The sequence below is a fragment of the Colius striatus genome, chromosome 4 (genome assembly GCF_028858725.1).
Source record: "Colius striatus isolate bColStr4 chromosome 4, bColStr4.1.hap1, whole genome shotgun sequence".
NCBI classification, from domain to species: domain Eukaryota; kingdom Metazoa; phylum Chordata; class Aves; order Coliiformes; family Coliidae; genus Colius; species Colius striatus.
Genome location: NC_084762.1, coordinates 34,724,836 through 34,750,263, shown reverse-complemented (window position 1 = coordinate 34,750,263; position 25,428 = coordinate 34,724,836). Strand labels below are relative to the sequence as shown.

The 25,428-nt window shown below is 38.4% G+C and overlaps 1 protein-coding gene across 5 annotated transcripts in view; it reads right to left on the bottom strand.

Moving 5' to 3' along the window:
- The window catches only part of MBP (myelin basic protein), a 118,398-nt gene that overhangs the window by 65,526 nt on the left and 27,444 nt on the right, over window positions 1–25,428 (bottom strand). The gene's annotated exons all lie outside the window — the stretch shown is intronic.

The following is a 25,428-nucleotide window of genomic DNA, read 5'->3' as shown; positions in this document are numbered from 1 at the left end:
TTCCTGAACTTGTCCATTAAATTCTTCTTAACTGTAGAGATTTTCCAACCCCTTTTCCATTAACAACACAAACTCACACCAGCAAACACCAGGCTTCTTGCATAGAACATGAGTGGTGAATTTTAACAACGCCATGTCAGCTAATTTGTATTCCTGGAGCAAGACTACTGCCATCATTCAGAATAGGGTTATAGCAGACTGAAGCTGGGCTCACATTATTCTTACACCTTCAAGCTCTTGAAAATGTTCCAGAACTCCTACATCAGTTCCTTCTTCGGTCCCCACCAGTCACGAAAAGGATTAAAATTTCCCCAGTAATTCTCAGATAAATAACTCTTTTAAAAAGCACGCTAATTGCAATCATTATCTCCAATTTTCTGGTATACCTTGTATTCTCAGTTTAATTTTTACCCATGGATCTTTACATTCAGTTTCTAAAATGCATTACTCAAAATATTCTCTACTTGATGACTTCTATATACAGTAATTATTCTTATGTTCCTGTGCTCATATAGAAACCTTATCAAAAGTAAAAGAATGAAAAAAATGACACAGTGATGGAAAGAGAGAGGGTTAGAGTTTTCCAAGAATGGTTTTGTGTTCCTCTCAGTTTCAACAGTACAGTCCTACGTGATGGAGAATAGCATTTGAAATGAAGTTTCAAATAAAATGATCCCCACACTAACCCCTAAAGCAGACAAAAGCCCTTTGGAAAAGGTTTGAGATGCCTCAAACACATTATCCTTAGTCTTAGAAAGCATTCGGTCTATTTTAAAGCTTTAAGGTTCCTGACCACCACACTGAGATTCTCATATTTTATAATTAAACTAAAATCCTTTCTCTCAGAATGTAACAGATAAAGGTAACTAATGGATCAACAGTATGCTACTAGTCAGCTTTTACTAGTCTGTAACATACTTCCTCAATGCTGAGAAGGGAGGTTCAAGCATGCAACAGGGAGAAGACAGTTGCATTATTGTGTCTATACCACTGACAGAGGCTAACTGCATTTGGGAGCAAAGTGCTAAAATGAGAGATTAGTTTAGGAAACAAAACAAAAAAGAGAACAGACAACCCTGTGCAAGAATCAAGGTTTTCCCATTAATACTACGAACTGAATAAAACCAACAAAACCAAACTCATGTACCCTAAACATAGGAGCAGAAGAAAAGTTACGTGAGTGACCTGTTACTCTGTAGGTACTCGAAGACACTGCCAGCATCTGCAATTCTTATGAAACTGAAAGAAATTCACAAAACAAGTTAAGACAAGACACAAAAATATGCTCTGGGTCAGTATTTTCAATGTGAAACAAGAATCCTGTTATATATCTTTCACTCTGTGCCCATTAATCCTCAAATCATACAGAGGGAGACTGAACTTGAATCACATAAATGTCAGACAAGTACAGACAGAACTATGACTTGTTATTTTCTCTACCAATCCCACCCTGGCCCTCCAGGGCAGAGCAACCACTATCACATCGGCTGTACAAGCAGTGCAGTGGCACACACATGTAAAACTATGAAGATCAATATAAGGACCTAAAACTGCGCGTGGCAACATACAGAATTTTTTCAGCCTCCACAACACTTGACCTGAAACTAATGTTATTAAAGCACATGTGCTGCCTGCTTTGAACCCAGGCAGTTTTTCTACAGAGCCACTGCAATCAGCAACTGGCATGCACATTGATGGACGCAGCTCTTGACCTCATGAATCAAAGAGGAACCATAACAATGGTTAATGAACAAAACAAAAAATAGGCACTTTGGACATCAAGCACAACAGCAAATCTTTTTTACAAAAGGTGTATAAGCTGATTTCCAGAATAGTCTGAAGAGACAGCTATCAATAGTGATGCTTTCACAGTCCACTCATCAACTTTACCGACCTCAGCTGTGTATTTGCTTGTTTATTTTCCTTTAAGCACTCATTTTAGCCACATACTGAACAAGTATAAATATTTCATATTCTATTTTTTTCAAGGGAAGGATGTGGTTTAAATCAAATACAATGTTGATGTTGCAGCCTCAACTCTACGGTATCTTCTTAAGGGCTTTATAAATACTTTGAACATTGGCATATGTAGTAATTTTCAAATGCCACCACCTGAAGTCTTTTTGAAGGCTAATAAATAAAAGTGTGCAAAGCAATGTTGCTTCCTTCTGCTAATGAAATCACTTGCATATTATAGCATATTGATAGAAACCCAAAAAGAATTCATACAGATATCCCATACTCCAGAAAAAGACAAAAAAAAAAGTCAATTACGCATCTGAACACTCAGCTATGCCAAAAACATGACCAAGATGCAAAAACTAGCAACTAGCTACAGATGATGCCCAACAGTTAAGAGAGGGGAAAAAAACCCCAAACCTACATTCATTTAAAAAAACCCAAAACCAACAATCCACTAGTCAGGGAGTGTTGTAAGTATTTTCAGCTTTTTTCAGGCAAAAAATGCCTTTCAACATTGTGCATTTAACTTCTCTTATTACAGGTTTGAGTTTGGTAGCTTGTAATGAATGAAAAGCAAAACACTTGCCACTAAATTATTAGAGACGCTCAGCCTTGAATCCTCCTCAGTGGCCTATACAGGACTGTCTGTGGCAGTAAACCTGTTGATTTACCCCTTTTAACCACAGGAAGACATAAGAATGGTAAGAGAGAGAGGCAGCTGCCTCTGGGGAACACAATGCACTGGTACAGCACCACAAACACGCCTCAAAGCAATGCCATGAGGCTATCTGCAGGGTGCTGGGCTGCACAGCCATGCATGGGCACTTCCACACAGCAGCACTGAACAGCAAAGGAACCAAAGGCACTGAGAGAGCTCCTCAAACTTCCCAGTGGGCAACCTAGAAATAGCTGACCACACCTTTGGGAGACTTCACCTTTCCAAACTATGACTTGTAGTTACCTGATGTTATGATACTCAGAGGAGAGGCTACAGCCCTTTCACAGGGCCAACCACTGGCTGTACAATGCTGCATTTGCCTGCTGCTTATGGAGGTTTAAATAAACCATCATGCCTGAAGCAATGTCCAAATCTGCTTCATCACACAAAAGGATGCCTGCAGTGACCCAGGAACAAGAAGATACTCGGTGTCTTAAATGAGTGTAAAAAAAAAAAATCAAACATTCCGTTAATATTATTTTCTTCCCTCCATTACCTAGATGACATTTTGAATGAAATGTATTATAAAATGAAAGTTATTACAGAGCATTTCAGAAATATTAACTGTAAAATCATCCAGCCTGAGCACAATACACGACTATTAGAAATAAACCAGTCTGACACCTTATCAGCAAAAAACTTAATTTCTGGGCCCCCAGTTGTGAAAACCTTCTGCCTTTCACAGCACTCCAATTGACAGTGGACAGGTATTCTTGACAAAAAACCAGCACAGCTGACATCCTGACTCTGCAGTCAGCATTACCTTTGCTAAGAGCAGATGAGGCTTCCCTTTTCAATACAAATGGTTGCCTCCAAAGGCCTGCAGAAGCGAGGTGGAACTCACATGATTGTGTGGGCTGAAAAGTGCAACAGTGCCAACTAAACACACAGAGAAGGATTTCGGCACCCAACATGACAATTTATCTCTGTTCTGTTCCCCAGCAGCAAACCAGATGGGAGAGAGGTCAGAATTTCACTTCTGGTATTTTATTCTTAGTTTCGCTACATGCAAAACCAGTCCTTCAGTGTGCCAAATAAATATGTCAGTATATACATCTGGGTCACTTCCGCATGTGGTTGAAGACTGGCTTTACTGAATACCGAAAGTATCTTTAGTGTTTGCTCTGTTAAGAGGTTACTAAAAAGGGTATACAACTTTAAAGGACTTGCTTGCTGTTCTACTCACAGTGATCCATTAGACTAATCCCAGTCCCCTGAGCTTAATGGGTAGGAAACACACACTGAAACAATTGCCACTACACACAATCAAATGGACTTTCAATTTTCTGAATTTAATTTTTATTTCCAAGCTTTTAGCTCATGAGGAAAGAATGCAAAGAAATTGCTGTGCAAAAGCACTTCATAGTCAAAATTAGATCCCTTAAACTCCCTAAAAACTGCCAAGATATTTTCAGCATTTCAAAAGCAAAGTTTACATTTATTTGCCAAGAATTAGGAGAGAAATTTAACACCAAGTAGTTAATTTTAGAAGGGATTTTCAAAAGTGGCAAGGTATTTTAACCCAGATGTTTCATCTCCTTTGCAGCATGTACTCCCTCTCCATGGCCTCAGTGTCTTCACCATCCCCTCAAGTTGGGCTGCTCCCAACACTTGGTGGGCCCTCGAGGAGGAAGATGCGGCTCTTGAATTTAATATGCTACACAGTCCACCCCTCCTCCCCATTTTAATGGGAGAAACAAAGTTTGCTACCTAACATTTTGTTAAGAGGGAAGCTGTCACCAACTTGCTACCTGTCACAGAATGTCCCATCTGTCCACCCATGACACAAAACTATGGACTTTTTAACAGAATGACAGGAGCTTTTCCATTTCCCTTTTTGATTTAAATAGGCCAGTATTAAATGTGTGTTCTTGAATCTGAGCTTTATTATTCTGTGCTTCCGGAATGAACATGGGTCCTCTGCATACTGTAAATAAACAAACATTGCTTAAAATATTTTCAAATGTCAAATTTATGGGAGCAATATTTACAATATAATCAACACGACTGCCCTTTTTCAAATATAAACAAAGATTTCAGATAAGAGTTTTGAAATCCAGCCGGCATAGAATTATCTAAAAGAAACATTCACAAATATCTAAATGGTGGGTGTCAGGAGGTTGGGACATCCCCTTTTTCTATAGTAGCTAGCAACAGGACAAGGGGTAATGGGATGAAGCTGGAACACAAAAAGTTCCACTTAAATATAAGAAAAAACTATTTCACTGTGAGCGTTAGGGAGCAGTGGAACAGGCTGTCAAGGAGGGTTGTGGAGTCTCCTTCCTTGGAGGCCTTCAAGACCCGCCTGGACATGTTCCTAGGTGACCCTGCTTCTGCAGGGGGGCTGGACTAGATGATCTCTAAAGGTTCCTTCCAACCCCTACCATTCTATGAAACTGATAAAGACACAAAATAGATCGTGTAATTGCAAAATATTGGTATAACACCTTTTAATTCTCACTTAAGTAAATTAAAAAACTCCCATCAAACAAACTCCTTTACTAACTTCAAATGATTATAGCCTTACAGAAAACCTCTGAAATTGAAGCTTAACTCATCAGCACAAAATAGCAATCAGGAAAGGGTAACTACCAAGAGCAAAGACATGTTTTCCTGCATTCAGGCTCATTTTTTTCCAATATAGCAGAGAAATAAGTGTATCTAGCAAACATCATAGGTGATGAAAACCTCCATGTGCAAAAGCATGGGCATAAAAATAAAGATGCTTTTTTTGCTGCTTTTACAAGTTTTTGCTTAGGTTACGTTTACTATCAATATGTGAAGATAAAGAAAGATATTCATCAAGTTACCAAAGATCACTTTATCAAGATACTAACATGACACAAATAGTTCCTCACTATGAGACTATATTAAGAAATTGCTACAAACAGTGCATACTAAGTTTTACCAAAACTCTAATGGAGACTCATCAGAAATGTTAGACACCTGGCAAAAATTACTATTATTAAGTACCTCCTCAAAAGTCTACAGAATCAACTTCTGTCTTCAAGCCCTATTGTGTTATTTCCAGTGTTTCCCTTGCACACATCATCCTGTGCCCTTTGCCAACCCCGTCCACCACTTCCTCATTTGCCTGTGGGTTGTCACCTTCCTCCCTTGCTGTTTCTAGTTTAAAGTTCTCCCCATCAGGATACCATCCTGTTGGCAAAGAAGCTTTTGCCTACACCCTCACTGGGAGGAGCAAAGAGAAAACCCTTGGTCTCTATGCTGTTGTTCCTCAGTCCCTGAACCATATAGTCATGCTTGGCAGGCTTCAGGTCTCCCCTATGGCTACCAAGGGTGCCCATGGGGAAAGCAGCAGAAGCAGGTAAGAGTCCAAGGATTTAGTAAGCCCAACATCCTCACCACACCACCATTGATAGAAATCTCTCTCCTAATGAGAAGATATGTGAAAAAAAGAAAGCATGCACAAACTCTAGTTGTACCTAAAGTAAATACCTTTGATTTAAAAAGACAGTAAAGAGGGACAATTTAGGGTTTTCAGAATCATATCAAAGCATCTCCAAGTCTTTATTTCTCAACATGCTTAAAAACCCAGCAACTACCTCCCTTTCTAATACCTCACCAAAGACATTGCAAGCAGACTCTCAGAAGTATTAGTCAACTTGGCAAATCTCAAACAAAATGAGATAAATATTAAGAAATTACTGAGCTTTCCCACTTCTATGTCAACAAATTGTGGTGATTTAAGAACTTAGATTTAAACCCTTTCATCATTAATTATTTCTTAAAAGGAGATATGCAGGAAGACTGTACTCCAAAATAACAGCAGGCATAAACAGATTTTTATAACAGCTCTGGTGGCAAATAGGTGTCCTCACTGTGTTTTTATATGGCAAAAGTAGCAATATCAGATCTTTTGGGTAATACTCATATGAATACTCATTACTAGAACATAAAAAAAATCTAGTATTTCTCCATGTTTAGAAAAAAACCCCCTCATCCTAGAGCTAAAGAATAAACACTGAAATGTATACTTTTCCACAAATTGTTAAGAAAGCCATTTCAGAACATTTATTATAATTAATTTATGATTCTTGTCTGAGGTGTTTGAAGAGAAGCACAAGGACCCCTTTCACACTTTCCCTAGTTACCAATCTCAAAATGCAAACTATAAAGAGAAGATTAACTGATTTGTGAAATATTCTAGCTGTTAGACATTTTTCAAGAAATTGTCTAAGCAGAACTTGAAAGACTGTCAAAATACACAATAAATAACATGAAACAACACACCTAATTAACACTAAAGCACTCCAACACAAGTCATCAGAATGTCAAAAAAAGCTAACAAAAAATAACAACTCCAACAAGAAGGAAAAATATTCCACACAAACATGAACTGCTCCCATTCACTGCTTTCTTTGACTTCTGTGTCTGTTATCAGGAATGGAGGAGCAGAACCTTACTGAGATGATAATTTCCCTTTCACAATGTTCATATGCACAAAATAAGACCATGGTTCTTCGTTATTATTTTCAGAGAGAAGGTGATTTGAAAACCATTAGGAAGCCAATTCTTCTTCAGACATCATATACAGACTCTCCAAGTCTTCTGCACCCACACAGATCACGCATGCAAGAACGCCGAGGAAACAGGAAATCTGACATTACATTAAAATTGGTATTTTCTTTTTTGATGGCTTCCTCAGAAGCAAATAATTTTGTGATGCTGTGAGCAGTGAAAATTGCAACTTCAAAGACTCAAAGGAAGAGCTTTACTGAACTCATCATTAAAATCTGCTTGTTTTTTCACAAAGGTCAACACCTTTAAAGCAAACTTTGGCAACTACCTTTGGGTAAGAATCATAGAACAGTTTGGGTTGGAAGGGACCTTAAAGGTCATCTAGTCTAATCCTCCAGGTATGGGCAAGGACACCTTCCAGGTTGCTCAAACACTGGAACACTTGAAAGAGGTGAGGCATCCACAATGTCTCTGGGCAACCTGTAAAGAGGCTCTTGTAATCTGAATCTCCCCTCTTTCAGTTCGAAGCCTTTACCTCTTGTCCTGTCACTGCACACCCTTGTAAAAAGACCCTCTCCAGCTTTCTTGTAGGGAATAACAAGGTCTCAGAGGCAAAACATTTTGGGGAAAAAAAGCCCACAAAACCAATTGCTTACCCAAACATGGCTGGAGAGACAACATTTTAATTGTTTATTTTCAGGCAAATGTTCAGTCTGTGTTTAAAATGTCTAAATTGTCATTTAAATTGTACTTCCCACTGAGAGGGAAAACAATTAAAAAAACAAACCCTGAAGAACTACCAATCTTAGTGAATGGCAAAGGCCAATTTCATAAGTTGCCCCACAACTGGTACATGAAGATACCCTAAAGCAAAAAACAAGGTACAAGAAAACAGGGGATACATTGTTTCATTCAGTAGCAATAATGTCAGAATGTTTATGCCATTGTGAGATGAATGTACTTTAATGAGTGCATATTTTAAACCAAATCAGAGCACCTGACCCCTCTGAGGATTCTAGACATTGTAAGGGCTAGAGGTCATTAGTGACTAGAGGTCACTCAGAGCCTGACCTCAGCGAGTTCTGGCTACCAGGCCATTGAGTGGTTTGTTACACCAGTCTCACTACCACCTTCTGCTATCAGTGCCCTCCTCTGGAGCACACTTCCACTCTAATGCAGTCTAGACTGTAACATGCAGATGTGGATACATACATATGCAATCTGATTCATGTTTATCCAACTTTGGTAAAGTGATTTTGCTAGTCTCTAACATGTCTTGGTGACTTCATGTGCACTGAGAACTTGTAAAATGTTACATTTTCTTTTTCCTATATATCAATTATGCAACACATTCCTAACTTTCTGAAAAACTCACCCAGATTTAACTACTGCAGCTTAGCACCGTGAGACAGCGGTAAGACAAACCTTCAGAGCTCAAGGAAATGACTCAGACCTCAAGCTTAGTGCTTCCTCAGTCCCAGGTGACACCTGATTCATCAGCAAATACACACTATTACTCACCTAGAAATAGGGGAGGGTTTCCTGTAGAGCTAATTGCTGCCATTTACACATACCTTTAAAAAAGACCGTGATCAGAAAGCATTTATCGAAAGTGTCTTCAGATGTCCAATGTAGTAAGATACATAATCCATAATATAAATGTTTCATAAGGCTGTTCTCATACCTTTTGAAAAGCATGAACAGATAATCTAATCATTGAATAAGAAAGACGCCACCCCCATTATACACACTCCTGTTCTTGTGGAGCACTTTTTTGATTTGTTGTTGGTTTTTTTCCAAATGGAACAGTTTACAGGGACAGCATTGATTTCAACAGCTGTAGCTACATTTTTTCAAACAAAATTAAACCTAAGGAAAAACAAGCCACAGAAACTTCCATCTGACTGTAAAAATAAATGTCCATCTTCTCTACTATCGACGTAAAGAAGTATCAGAAGTGATGAAAGACTCATGGGCACGTACAGACGGGAATCACGGTAATACCAGAAATACAACTTGTGAGCAGCCACCTTATCACCCAGTGACCCAAAAAGCAAACAGAAACTGACATTTAAAAATGATGATTCAGTTTACCAGGGCTTGATTCATTAACTTGGTTTAAGTAAAAACCCTGCACACCTTAAGGAAAAGAAAAGAATCATGGTAGGGGGAGGCAGGAAGAACTCTGCATCACATTGAAATTCAAGATCTATATGTTAAAAACAATGATTTAAAGAAGTGCTACTTTTGCACCATTTATAGTCATCATCTGTGCAAGCTCCAAATACTGTGAGGGAGCATCAAGCACTATTAGCAAGCATTGCCATTCACTGCCTGGGTCCTTCTCAAACTTCAGGCAGGAACATTTATTCTTCTCTTCTTCAACTTCCACCTTTTCCTACAATGCCCAAGTTTCAGATATTTCTTCTTTTTTTAGCTACTTATTTTAAACTCCCAAAATTTCAGCTTAGCCAGACAGTATTTTTTGTGACAACTCCAACCATTCTATGATTCTATGAATTCAACACTAACTCTGTACTATTAAGAGTTATCATATACAGGCTGGTACCAATTTGTCCAGTCTTTGTGAAGTTGTGACCAGTGTCCACCTTCCTAGAAAGGTTTCAAGTAAGCAAGGATCATCAATCAACTAGAAAGTGCACTTCATACCTCTTCTTTTATGCAGGTTTGTCTTGAAAGAAAAAGGACTCATATCCAGTATTTTTTTGTCAAATACTCCAAAGTGCAATAATTTACTGAGTATAAAAGACTGTCAAAGGTTGGGTATATTCTCTTCCCAACTGGAACATCTGTGTCTACAGTGAAGGAGCATTGAAGCACTGGTGACGTGAGAAACATACTTAATACATAATGCTTAGCTGTTTTTATCTTTTTACTGAAGGCAGATGATATAACAGTTTTAACAGTAATTGTTCTTCACGGACAGAAGGCGTGTCGGAACAGCCTACTTGGATTTACTAAGGGCAAGTGTTTTTGACCAACCTGATAGCCTCTTGTGATGATATAATGAGTTATGTGGAGGATGGGAAAAGTATGACATCATATTCCCTGACTTTAGTGTGACCTGTGACACAGCTTCCCATGGTCTGCCACTCCACCCTTACAGTCTAACCGAGAAGATAAGGTGTGTAGGTGGAATATAAGGAGTGGATATTTGTTGGACCACCAGGCTCAGAGGACTGTGATCAACATCACGAAGTCCAATGGCAGTCAGTCAGCTGCTGCAACCCACAGGGATTGACACTAAGTCAAATATCATTGTCTTTTTTAAAGACTCGGGTAACAAAAAACTGGGGGATTGGTCATTACACTGAAAGGTAGAGCTGCTGTTCAACAGGACCTTGACAGGCTACATAAACTAACAAGAATCTCAGCAAGTTCAATAAAGGTAAATGCAAAGCCCTGCATCTGAAACAAGATATTCCCATTCGCTAAGATCAGCTCGGGGCCAACTGATCTTAGCAAATTATCAGTTCACTAGGCCAGAAAGTAGTTTTGCAGAAAATATTTTATTTTTGTTTATTCATTTTAGTTGAGTATAAATGATTGTATTACAGGCGTTTGGAAATGACGAACAGCTCCTGAAGTACATGCCAAAGGCTAGCCCTATTACAAAAAAGGCTTAACACAGTTCTCATTTCTGAGAAAAGCAGCATATGAGTTGCTACAGAGCAACAAGAAAAGGGTTTGGATGATATGCACTGACGAGTTGTGCTGACTTTTTTTTCTCTCCCTCTTCTACAGACTTTAAAGATACTTTACTTGGAGACAATACTGTCACCAGAGGCAACAGCTTCCTGAGGGAAAAGCTGTGGCTAATACACCAGTTTAAAAACACTTGAACAGTCACAGTAGGTCAGAGAGACCTACAGAAAAACAGGAGCCTGACTGAGCAGTGAAGAACTCAGGACTGATTTCTTCCCAGAGGGAAAGATTTCTGGCCTCAAAATGAAAATGGATGAACTGTATGAGAGATTAAAATAAGCTCAGATGCTACACTGTCTCAAGTACAGCCAAAAAAATGCAGTCATATGGTACTTTAGAATTATATCCCATTAAAAAGGTCAAGAGACTTTACAATGCTAGGAACAAAACCAAACATACACAGCTTTTACAGTAACAGTCAGCAGCTTCAGGATCAGTTTGGGTTTTTTTGTAAATCATCCATAGCAAGAAAAGGAAAGTAAAAATCAATTGCCATGAATGAATAGATGAAGCAAATTTTTCAAGACTGGCAGGTTACTATACTATTCATACGACCATGGAGATGACGGCTACTGAAGAGCTCAGGTAAACATTATGAAATAAACTCCTGGCTATAATGCATTTCTCAGTGATTAACAAATAATATCCTTGGATTCAGCTAAAACAGTGCTATAAAAATCCAATAAACTAATGACTAAATATGTGTGATAGATATTTATGCCACTTTTATAGATATTTATGCGACTTTTATATAAAAGGTCTGTGTTAGTATTCATCAAAATTTATTTTTGCACAGCTTTTATTTACATCAACATAACGATATAATTACTGTAAGAATATCACTGAAATGAAGCTCTACGTAGTCCAGGATAAGCAAATGGTACAGCTCATGTTACCTTCCCACTGACATAATTATTCACAAGCACACCCTCCCATCTTCCAGGTATTTGCAGACTAAAAGTAGCTTTGAAACAGAGAAAGGAGTTAAAAGCTGTAGGTCTTTGTGACAGTTCAACAGCTCATCTTCATCAGCATATAAAGGTCTGCAGCACCAAGTCCTAGCCTAAGTTATACTAGGTGTGGTTTAAAGGAAGCATTGATCATCTAAGTAAAATCTTTTTCAACACATAAGCTCCGATTCAAGGCTAGACATATGACCTCTCCTAAGTAACACTTCTTGAAAAAAAATCCTTAGAAGAAACAAATCCTTGATTTGCACATCCTCAGTGCAAAATTAGAACTAAACACAGTGACTAGAGGAGACATAGCTCAAGGCAAACTTCTGCTTTTATGATGAATGCCCAAGTTATCCCCAAATCACAACGGTCTTTCTGTTTGTTTGCCACTCAGCCTTCCTCCCCTTGAAGAAAGATACTCATGCAAAACACACTGATTATAACATATGGAAACTTTTTAACCTATATGTAGATATAAATATACAAATATATCAGGATCCTTAATTATGGTGCAGTACGGAGAGGATGAGGTAGAAGAGGAAAACTGGGTTTCATCTCCTGCCCACAAGACAGGCTGTAGAGAGACTCTTACTCTTCAAACCACACTGCTGTTTTTCACAAGGTTTTGCTCACACATGGCCTACAGCAAATCCCATTGCATTAATGTGCAAAATCTATGTTAATGCATTACTTGGCTGGCAATTTTAAGTGCACAGACGTCATGCAGTTAAAGACTGCATTTCCCGCAGCAACTGTTACTTAGTAACCCTCTGCATATAAATAGAATTTAACGTTACTGCATATGTGTTGAGAAAGCTAAAATCCATGCCTCAATTCTATAGGCAAACAGGAATTCAAGCAGTTCTGCAGGAAACTGTAAATCAAACTTGCACCAGCTACGCTCAGCTGCTTCTCTAGGCAGAGAATGTTACCTGGAGAGAGAAAACCTGTACATGAACAAAGTATTTCTATTGCCATTCTCCTTCTGGTATTTCATCATAAAAACAAGCAGGTACAACTTCAAAGAAGTTAGACCTTGGATAGACTTTCTGCTGTCATTCATATGCTGTGCAGTGGAAACTTCAGACATACACATAACATACTGTGCAAAACTCTGGAGGTAGTATAATCCATTGGCTATATCACTTCCAGGTAGAATCATTACTGCCAGAGTCATAGTCTGTTCAGAACAGATCCAAGGCTGAAGAAGACAGGTCAAGCATGATGGATGCAAAAACTTATATATTTGATTCCATATACATGCTACTTGTGAATTGACTGACAACCTATTTGAGACGAATGAATAATTATCCACATGGGACTTCAGAACCACTTTAGACCACGAGACTCCCTTTTTAGCATTGAACTAAACAGGTGGCCTGCTGAAAATACCTAGACATCTTTTTAATTCAATTCCCTGTCATTACAAAAAACATATTACCATTACTCTGCTTTATCCCACCCTTTGCCTCTAGCACCCTAGAGTTTTATCTCCGTGAATTATTTATTGTAGCGAAACTGGATTGTCTTAACACAAAAGCAACTGAGTTACGTATATAGCATTTTATGAACAAATATATTCATAAAAAGAGATTACATGTAAACTATAGTTGCAATTACTACACTGAGTGACTAAGTCGAAGCATACAGATAGGTGAACACACTTCACTTGCAATTCTATCAGCAAGTTTACAGCTCCTTTACAGTTTAGCACATCTCCTTCAGTGCAGCATTCAAATAATCATTTCACATTTCTTCTGAACAATTAAAAATCATTATCCTAAAAAAAGATTCTAGAAATTGTAGCAAGCCAAAAGGCACTTTCCCTTAGAATTACCCCCACCCTCACTGCTAACAGTGCCGTTAACAAGCAAGATGTCCCAACTCTGACCAGTAAGTCTTTACTGTTGTTAGGCATCTGGAATTTTTTTGTTTTAAGAAAAAAAGTCATCTATGAACCACTTCAAGATTTGAAACTAACCACACTAAATTGTGCCTAAGGGAAGTCCAGATGCTCAGAGATGTCCCTGAAGTCCTCATTTTATTCAAGTCACAAGACCCCACTGGCAGTGCATGAGCAGAATGGAGAACTGAGCAGGAGACTTGGCCAAGTCTTACTCAGTGATTGGGACAATTAACTGGCCATCTGGCTCTCTGCACGAAGAAAGCTGCTCTGCACCTGCTCTGCCAGCCCACGGTTCATAGACTAATTGGTTAAAGCAGCTGATCAGTGCAAAAACCAGAACAACTTGTCAACTGCTGAGACCAGTGCTCAGAAGCTGGGATGGAAGCCAAGACCTCCTGCTCCTGGTGGAGCCACCTCCCTTGTGGGGTCTATGTAAGACACGTTCAGAGGGTCTCCCACCCCTTACAGCAGCAGGAGGATGAATCAGAAGTGATCAAAGACATGCAGTTTACTTGATACAAAGATCATGTCAAGCCCAGCAAGCTTCTGAAATGCTGCAAATATTTTATTCTCCTATAATCAGGTGACTCAACAGCTGCAAAACAGTGTTATTGCAGTATTAACTGCATTATGCTATTGCATTATAAACTCTTACTGCAAAATCCCAGAGTAGACTCTGATGCCTGGAAGATCTCATCACCCCTTTTCAAAGACAGACATAGTACTCATTCCCCTGAGTGATGGGTTGACCTTGGCTGGATACCAAGGGCCCACTAAGCTATTCTATCATTCCTCTGCTCAGCAGGACAGGGAGGGGAGAAAATAAGATGGAAAAAAAACCCCAAGCTCCTGAGTAAAAAAGCAGTTTAATAAAGCAACAGCAAAGGTCACTCATGCTTGGAAGCAAAGGAGACAATAGATGTTACTCTCTACTTCCCATCAGTGGGCAATGTCCAGCCACTTCCCTGGAAGCAGAGCATCAGTACGTGTAGCGGTTGCTCCAGAAGACAAACATAAATTACGAATGGCTCCTCTTCCTCCTCTTCTCCCTGACTTTTATATGCTGAGCAGATGTCATATGGTATGGAATATCCCTCTGGTCAGTTTGGGTCTGCTGTCCTGGTTACGCCCCCTCCCAAGATCTTACCCAGCCTAGTGGTGAAGAGATAGTCTCAGCATGGTGTGAACAGAAGCCAAAACACTGCTGTGTTATCCATGCCTTTCTAGCGACCAACAGAAAGCACAGCACAATAGCTGCTATGGAAAATTAGCTCCATCTCACCTAGCCACAATAAACTCTGGCTATTTGGACACTTGGAGTTAAAAATCAACGTCGAAGATACCTGGACAATCTGGTGAGAGGTTATTAGAACCCAGTGCACCCCATCCCATCTGAATGCATCCACTGACAGGGATCTTTTGGCCACTTTTCCACCAAGTTCCATAAAGCTTTCATTTTCAGATGGTTTTATCAGTTCTTATAGGGCCTATATAGCGTAGCATATTAGAATACCACCAAAATAATAAATCACAGACAAGATGCCAGAGGAAAGGAAAAGGGTGCAATAGGCAGAAGTAGTACACTGAAGAAATACCAGAACAAAGTTACGTCCCTCTCCTGAGAGGATTGCAGAAAACTAACATACAAAGCGCTAAGGTCAAAACAAGAGGAAAAAGTGACAAAGCCTAATTTAAAACAGGTATTTCACCTATTTTTTTTTCTATTTACCAATAGTCTCACTTATAAGGCAAGAAATTACCTAAAGGAAATATAAAGAAAAAAAAAATTATTAAGAATTCTATTTTTTCCAGATACTGAATTGCGGTAAAAAAAAACCCAAAAAACAAAAAACACCATTAAAATTAATTTGTCAAGGAAATGAATCTGCAAGAGTCCTAAGGTTGAATGTTCAGGTATACATTGTCAATAACTACATATAAATATGATGAATTTACGTAAATCTGAATGTAAAGGATTACAATGGCTCAGATCCCCCTCAAATAAAATAGACAATTTAAGTTTTCTCTGAACAGAGATTTGAGTCTGAAAGAAACTGAAGATTAGCATCACACCATGAGAGGATGTTTTTATCACCAAGTACCCCGCAGCACAGGGCAAGTCACTTCTTTTGGTGGAAAAATCTAAAGTTTAGTCTTCGTTATGTACAGCTTTTGACCTAGAATTTCATGTCATGTGACTGAGCTCCCAAATTAGCACCAATCATCCCAAATATACAGAATTTTCTGTGTAGCAGCATACCAGAGAGAGAACAAGTTGTTAACATCAGCAGTGGGTCTCAGCTACTGGGAGCTCTGAAGATACATTTAACACTAAGATAACATTTATCTGCAGTAGTACTATGTATTTGTTAAATATAATAATGATATTTAACTTTTAACCAATACATAATATTAGTAGGTATTGAAATATGTTTAATGTAAACATTCCTTAACTGTTAAAGGCACTGACTTAAGATTCTCAGTCTCACATTTGCCAACCTTTCATCTGCCAAGTCTCAGAAAAACAGGATTGTCTGGAATGTCAGACATTGAGTTTCAAAAAAAAAAATAAGAGAGACAGACAAGACAGTGATTATTCAGCTTTATCACTATGCACCATAAGGCAAGCTGCTTCTGTAAAAAGCTCTGGCTCAATGTTAAGAAAATATTTAGCCTGCAGTTCACAGGGAAGATCAGAATGGATAGTAAGACTCCCCAGGGCAGAAGGCTATTGCTTCCTGTCTGTTGAAACTCATACAGTGAGCACATTTGCAGCCACACGGGCATATAAGCAGGGTATCTATACTGGAATATACACTTGCATTTATAAACATGTATTTTTTGCATAAACTGTTGCACTTTTTTATATATGGACACATACATACATATGTACACAAGTGCACAGGGAAGTAGGATGTAAATTTTTTGCATACAATTCCACTTCAAATTGACAAATTTCAGTCACATTTCCCAAAAATGACTCAACAGCAATTCTTCTGTTTTCTGCTTAAAACACATCAATATGTACAAGGTACAAACGAAAAAAAGCAATGCAACTTTCCGACTAAACAGTATGTTAATGACAATGACAGTTGGTCATAAAAGCAACAGGAGACAGCTTTGATTTTAAGCTTTCTCATAAAGGCAATAGCACTATTGGATTGCTTTTTAAAGCAATGTGCTGTGATAAGGATAGCTATTGAAAGTCATATATCAAAATAAAGAGAGTGAGCTGGCTGGAAGAGAAAAATCCTTTTTCAGGTGGATTTGTGTTTTCTGAAAAATGCAATTCTTCTCTCTTTTTACTATACTGTTCCTACCTTCCTTATCAGACTGTCCATTAGTTGGGTGTGAGAAAGGCTGGGAAAATGTGCTAGACATAAGTCAGTTATGACCACAAAACAAACCCAATCATAACTGTCTGGGAGAGCACCTTTTCACTGAGTTGCTTACAGTATATTGGGATTTCTGTAAGTCACCCGAAAACCTCAGCATAACCAGACAGTGAATCCAATCCCGAAACTCTTACACAGAAAAGGAATAACTGAGGACTCAAAAATGGTGACTACTGTCACTACTGTCCTAGTGACTTGTTTAAGGATTGACCTCACTGGTGACAGGCTTGTCAAGATCTCTGGCTCTTAGGTCTTTTCTGTGGCTTCTGAACCGCATACGGTTCATAAGCAGGTCAAGTGCCCTTGTGTCTCCCTAAATCCATCTTTCAGTTCTAGCTAAGTCCAGACATGCCAACATGAATGCCATTCTGTGGCATTGTGACAAAAAATGCAAGATTTCCATTATTTCTCTTCTTGATTAGAACTGATGCTGAGAAGTCCCCATAGATATCCAGGGTGAGCAGTATATATGCTGTGGCTTTCAGCTTTATGCAAATTTTGGTATTTTTATGGTGACATCCATGGGATGCTGCACCAAAAGATCAGTGTGAATCTTATTTGAACAATCAAGAAAAATGTTACTTTGCTTAAAAGACTTTGTTTTTTTCCTCCAGCAAATCCTACCTAAGTATTTCCATCAACTTAAAGCAGAGGGCATGAAAAAGTTAAGTAAAAAGGAAAAACATTTTGTGACATTTTAGAACAAAATGGGGAAAAAAACCAGTTTTTGAACTGTAGCTGTTGAGAAGTTAAATGTACTCAGTGTACAAACAGCTGCAATTACACAAGAAATTTACCTTCAGCTTCTGAAGTGCAAAAAGAAGCTACTGGGGAATCACTTTATATTTTTCCTTCTGATGTTCCTTTCACACTTGCTGAATTTAAAAATGAGAGCAGGATTTGGCTTCCCTTCACACAAACAGAACTCTTCTCACAGCAGAACATATAGTATCATATCTGAGCAGAGCTGAGGTTTTGGCTTGGTACTGATGCATCGTATCAAGTCATGTCTTAAAACTAGTTACACACACCTAGCTGCATAGTCAGTTGTACTGCCAGAAATACAAGTGTGAACTGAGAATTAAAATTAAACGTGTCTCCAGTACTCTTCCCAGCTGCTGCCCAGGAACACCAAAGACAACAGAACTAGCATTAGTGGAAAACAGATGCAGATTAACTTTAAAATATACTTTTACCCAACTTCGATAATCACAAGCTACAGCACAGATTTGCCAGTCACTTATACTAGAGATTCTGCTGTGGTTTGGCCCTTAGGTACCTATAGGCAAAGCTTGGCAATTTCTAACAGGGAGAATGCACTTCAGCGCCAATGATTCTGCAGATATAACTGCATTCTAAGGTAATATATTCTCACAAAAGATTTTGAGGTTCTTCTCAAAAATACCTAATGGAAATTCTGTTTTGCTACTTTGACTTATCTCACTCAGTTTCAGAGCAGGTGACAAAACATATCGTTGTGTGCTGATCTATGGCCACCGCAACAGAAAAGTACAAAAAGGTTATGTGAGGAAGGAAGATACTGCTCTCTTTCAGGATTTCCATGTCCCTTTCCACTTCCTCAAGATTAAAAATATAAACAATTTTGCCTTCATTTTCCTGGTGTGAAGATGCTAAAGCACTGAACAACACGTTCTCAGGCTGAAGTATGAGTTGACTCTCATTAGCAAAGCCACTCAGCAACTAGAATAATTCACAGGGAGTTCAGAAACAATGGGCAGTGCATTAGACCCCTGTTCTTCCATTTCCTTTCTAATTTACATGGTATAGTCATTAAATTAATTTTACAGGATATTTATCTAGCTCTGTATCAAAGCTAACAAGAGGGGAACTATAGGAAAGTACACCACAACAGCATGGCATCTGAAGCACAAGATCATAAAAAGTACAGAATGTACTTCCCTCTTCTAGTCAGTTCTGCAGGCTTTCTTCTCCCACCCTCAGCCTAAGACCCTACCTCCTCCCCAGCCAAAACCACAATGACCGCGCCTCTTCCTTTTACAGCCATGCAAGCTCAACCAGCTCAAGACCTAAATCAAGACATGGTAGCATTTAGCAGTTGTGGGCACAACAGAAAAACAGCTCTCAATTTATTTCATGTTTTCACTGAAATACAGATCTAATGACACACTGCCAAGGTTATACAATTCAGGCAACTCCTTAAACTCTAGTAGCAGGTGCTGTGGCAGTGACCAGAACTTGCTTCCCTTGCCTCTCACCTTTGACTCTTTCATCAGTTGCTCTATACAGCAAAGCACAGTACCTTCAGTGGCCTTCACATACATGCAACAGAGGGAAACACAGAAGTGTGAAAGTACCAGCTCTGACCCAGGGACAGTTTATCTTCCACACATGTTGATGAGGAGCTTAACATATTTTAGACACTAGAAAAATTAAATATTATAACCAAAATTGATCCTATTCAGCACCTGTAGAGTTTAATGAACTGAATGTATTCAAACACATGATTTGAATTTAGACACATAAATTTTCCCCTTAAACTTTACAGTAGAGCTACTTGCCTGCTTAAACATTAGGCATACACTTCCAGTGCAATACAGAATAATAGTCTTAATTTTTGAGGACAGATGTCATTGCTGTTGCACACATGGCATTCTCAGAGGCTTCACACAGTATAGTCATCTCTGTATCACTATGGTATCATCTCACTAGCTAAAGCACATTAGTACCTGAAGGCACCACTCAAGGTCTCCAAGCACTGCTATTAATAAAGAACGGCATTGCATCTGTCCCAGCAAACAATTCAGTTGGACAGTACGAAGGTTAATAAATGAAATAGGAGGACAGTGCAAGCACAATGGGTTTGCTCAAGGCTAAATCTATGCCAATGAGAGAACGTGAAAAAAACCCCAGACATCTATCAAACCGAACTGGTCTTGCTTAACTTGAATGCCCAGGACTTCTCTTCACACCCTGGAAGAGGATTTGCCTCTTCCAAAAGCAGCACTTCCTTGTACCAGGCACCAGCTTAATCAGACACTGTTGGGTCACAAGAATTTATACAGTGTGTAACTTGGAAAACTGGCTGGTGAAAATGCTCATCAAATCTCTCACAGAAAACGTTGGTGCTCTCAACATGTTAAAAGTTTTTTTCCCCTCTCTTTTGCCTTTGCTTTCAGGAAAATACTGGCTTGAGAGGGAATGTCTGAATCAATACCTTAAATTACAAAGAATGCACCACTATAGCCTGTGTGTTCTTTATTGCTTTACAGCAAAAAGTAGAAAACTCCAAGAAAGTACATAATTGTTTAGAAAATAAAAACAGTGCTATAAAACTTTGCTATGGGAAAAAAGTGAAAAGGCTGAACTCTGATTAATTTATGTATGTTAATAACACTATTTATCTAAATATAATAAAATCAAATGCTATATATGATTTTATTTTTGTTTGAGGTTGGTGGTTTTTCACAGAAAAGCATATCCCAAACTTCAAAACTCACATAATCTTGTAAGCCATGTATATATCAAGCTCTAAGTAATAACTAATAAGCCTCTGTCATACAGAAACAACACTTCAGAGCAATTAATAAAGCAAATAAAATCCTTCACCTGTTGTTTTTTCCTTTCTTGATACTTTATGATGCATATCAAATGGAAGCACCTGATAAAAACCACACTGTAAACAGTCATGACAGTTAGGGATGAGATCAGTGTGAAAACCCTTTTGCTTGCAGGTATTTGAGTGTCTATGAGGCGAACAACATATATCCATAATCTTGTGCCAGCCAACTTCATAACTTCAACTCCCTCTGAATAGGGAGAGACAGACAACTTACAGTCAACGTTATTAGGAGCAAGGCTGTGCAACGTGCAAATTTCTGAAGATGAGTAACGCAATTAGGAGAAAAACCAGGACAGAAAGCAGAACCTCCACAGAAGTAGCACTGTCCCATTTATTAATACATGCTCACTGTAGCAACTTAGCTTGAACCAATTATGCTGAATTCTCCTTAAACACTGAGAACCAGAAGGTTATTAAATATATCAAATCGACCCCACAAAACGCATTATAAGATCTAGGTACACACTCAGGACATTAAAAAGGCAAATTTTTTTTTCTAAAGTTTGCTACACAATAAAACTTGCTCATTCTTAACAGATAGCTTTTAGTTCAAACAAAACATTAAACTGTCAACAGAGCACTACGTCTCTTTTGAGTTTTGGACTGTGTCCTGGTTTCAGCTGGGATAACGTTAATTTTCTTCCTAGCAGCTGGTACAGGGCTGTGTTTTGGGTTTATGCTGAAGAGAATGTTGATAATTGAGGGATGTTTTGATTATTGCTGAGCAGTGCTTGCACAGCATCAAGGCCTTTTCTGCTTCTCACACTGCCTTGCCAGTGAACAGGCTGGGGCAGGGAGTGTCCACAAGAAGCTGGGAGGGAGTGTGGCCAGGACAACCGATCTGAACTAGCCAAAGCGCTATTCCATACCATGGGATGTCATGCCTAGTTTACAAACTGGGAAGAGTTGGTGGGGAGGGGCAGAACGCTGCTTGGGCATTAGTCAGCAGGTGAGCAATTGCATTGTGCAGCACTTGTTTTTTGGGGTTTACTATTATTTTAATAATTTATTCCTGTTACTATGTTTTAGTTTAGTAGTTCTTCTCTCAACCCACAAGTTTTGATTTCTGCTCCGATTCTCCTCTCCATTCTATGGGAGGTAGTGGAGGGGGAAGGGAGTGAGTGAGGGGCTGTGTGGGGCTTAGTTGCTGACTAGGCTTAAACCATGACAGCTTGTAAGAACGCAACATACTGTGGCAGTTACATTTCCAAAAGCTCTTCAGAGTAAGATATTGGAGGCAGCAACTCAGTTTGGTTCCCAAGCATGTCAAGGACATAAAGTTCTAGATGACCCAGAATTGCCAATAATCCAACATGTTCTAGCTCTGTATAAGTTTCTTAAGCAATCCCTTGAAGTGGCAGTGCAGTGGGTTTTGACCTCTTCTTATAGGTCATAAGTTTTTTTCCAGCCCCCTCACAGTACTACGTGACACATGGAAACCAGGCTCTGTGCAACTGGGAGTTGTTGTGGAATAAATGGGACAGCACCAGAAATATTCCTTGCAACCTCGCTTCCCCAAAGAATCAATGAAGTTAAGGGTCAGTTTTGACAGGTACCAAGAAGGTTCAAAGATTCTGGTACAGCAATATGTGCTGTGCAGAAATGTCTGAGGGAGACAATCAAAACAGAGAGTAGCAGAGAACTGTAGCTTTAGTCATTAAAAAAGAATGCACAGCACTTTGTAGTTTAATGATGCCAAATTAACACAGATCAACTATAAATGAACAAAGACCAATAAAACTTCAGCCATCTGTTCAGTCTACTTTCTACATTTAGCTCTCTGAGAATTTAAAAAAATACAGGGCATGGAAGCCCATTCTTTTTGGTACTGTTGTTGTTTTTAACAACAAAGTTCAACAAAATAAATACAGATTTACTAATGCATTAAGCAGACTGAAAAGTCTAGCATCATCCAAAGCAAAAGGAAAGGAGTTTAATGGCTGTGTTCATTGAATAGTTTTAATGTATCTTATGAAACTGTAAACCAAATGCAGTCCATTAAATAGAGGAGAAAAAAAATCTGAAAGAAATGAGGAGTATGTTATTGCTTTGAGTAAAAGATGAGGGTTTTGTAAATATTTTCTGCATTATTTAGATGAAATAGACCAACTATTTTTCAAAGCATTCCATTAATGTCACAGTACCTCCTTTTTATTTATTAAATAATCACTGTAGCTTGACATACTTATAAATAAAGAGAAGAAGAGTATTTTGAGAAGTACCACAGCCTGGGAAACCATCTTGTTGTCTTTTGTAAATTTCCCAAACTGGAAGCATCTTGTTCTCATGTTAGGCATTTGATTAAATAATTACTTTGCAGATCTCTATTTCTAATTTTGTAATTGAGATACCCAAATTTACTTGTAGTAACGCAAATCTGTATGTCAGCTCAAAAAAATCCACTTATTGTACTCACTGTATTACAGAACATTTATTGGACAATTAGGAACTACAACTGCTACAGTTGGGCAACTCTTTGTCTAATGTCACTAAACATAAAATAGCTATCTGAAGGACTGGTCTATGAGTTCAGGAGACAGTAGAGTGTTTGTGCAGTAAATTCAAAATCACATGTTCAAAGAAGTACCTTAAAATGATGTTATTCTTTAGTACCACATTTTTGGTAAAGGAAATAAATAGCCTGAAGTTACAAGCAATGAATTTTAGAAAGACCCTTAATGAGATGCTAGCCTCCTTCATTGCACTTCTATTGCTAAGAGCAAGGAGAGGCAGTTAAGCACTTTCACTGTAGTTTCTGCAAGCCTTCAGCAACTGTCTTTCATATCACACTAGAGGGCCTATGGGAAAACAGTTCTAATTTACAGCTATATTGAACAATAAAAAAACCAAAAGCTACTTCAGCTTTAAAAAAGAAAAAAAGTGTGACATACTACCACTAAGAACTTTAATGCTGCCTGGAAAGAACTGAAACAACACTGACTAGTTATGTGGAATACATAGTAGCACCTTAACCATGTATTTCCTGATTTTAAATCTGTGACCTTATTTCTTGAGACAGAATTACTGTCTCACATGCACAGAGAGAGATTTTGATCAAGCATTGCCTATTTTAAAGTTTAGGGGTTTGGTGTTTTAGATTTTCTGTCATTCCAGAAGGATAGGTGAGGGCCAAAAGATATCATTACAGAAAAAAGTTCCCTCCTCAAAAGTATTTTAGGTAAACACTTAATATTCTGATTGCAGAATCAATTACGCTCCACTAACTAATCAGGAAAAAGAAGGAATTAAAAAAATTGCAGTAATTCATTTCCTTGTTGACCTGTCTAACACTCTGAGTTCAAGACTCATGGCTGCTGACTCTTGCTCACAACTGCAGAACTTGCATCTATTGCATAGGCTGCTGCAGTTTGAGGAATCTTTCCTTTTTGAGGCCCCATATGTCCAACAACTTAACTCACCTGCCACCTAGATGCATCACACATATGTTATTCTGCATCACAAGAAAAGATATGATGTGGTTTTTGAACCAATTTTTTACCTTGAAGACCAAAGCAGGGGATACGTGGTGCACAACAGCCTGTCAAGCTCTTGCTGTATCAGACCTGCAGGATCTTACTTCCTTGGTCAGAAAGGATCAAAATATTTGGCTAAACACATCTGCTTTGTGCATTTGAATTTGCTAGATTTAAACAGCAGATTTTTCTCTAGGGGAAGTCTACACGTCTACTTGTCACAACACCACTACAATTCTGAACTCATGCTGTTAGTACTGAAACTGAAACTTTGGGCCACAAAAACATTTTGCTAAATACTGCACAAAAACAAACCAAAATCAGATGTAGCTATTTGTCTACTTTTCCTGTTGTTTTCCCCCTATTCCTTCCAGTGTGTTTATGTATTGTCCTAAAAGACACGTTAAAGAGCTAATAACTGAATGAATTGTAGTTTGTATACCTTTTAGATAGCTGCTTATCTGCCACAGCAATGCAAAATACCCACATTTGTCCAGATAAAGCATAGAACTACCTGTTTACATCATCAGTGCAATGCAAAGGCACTGATGGGTTCAGACTGTAAACTGTAATTTTTGGGTGGGGATGGGTGTAGGGATGTTAGCTGGCAACAAAAAGCAATTTTTGAGAGAGAGAGAAAGATGTCTTTTTTTTTTTTTTAAGATATGTGTGAATGCTCTTCCGGTACAATGTAGAAAAACAAATAAACAAGATATTATCACCAGGCAAACAGAACACCACATTATGTGCAATACACACAACATTGTCAGAAGAGGGTTAGAAAGCAAATACCAACTTTTTATGAACACTTTGACAACTCTTATCCCTTTTTTTTCTGGGGAGATTTTTAAAGCTATATCTCATCAGACTGAAAATCCTCTCTTTCAGATTTCTCTTATTTTACATGTTTCTATATAGTTTCTTTCTTATGGATAAAGCCAATGACTGCTCAAATCAAAAGTTGTCAACATGCAAAATCTAATTGGGCTCACTGGCTCTTTAAATATTTCTGCAATATCATGCCTCTAAGGGTCCTTTAATTCATTTCCACCATGACTGAGAAGCCTTTTATCAATGATAGATCTGACACAGAAACACCACATCTCACTGAATTCAGCACAGCAAAACCTTGATTTGGCCACATCCCATAACACTCTCTTTAAAAAAAGATGGTCATTTTATAGTGACAACTACAAAAGAGTAATGGTG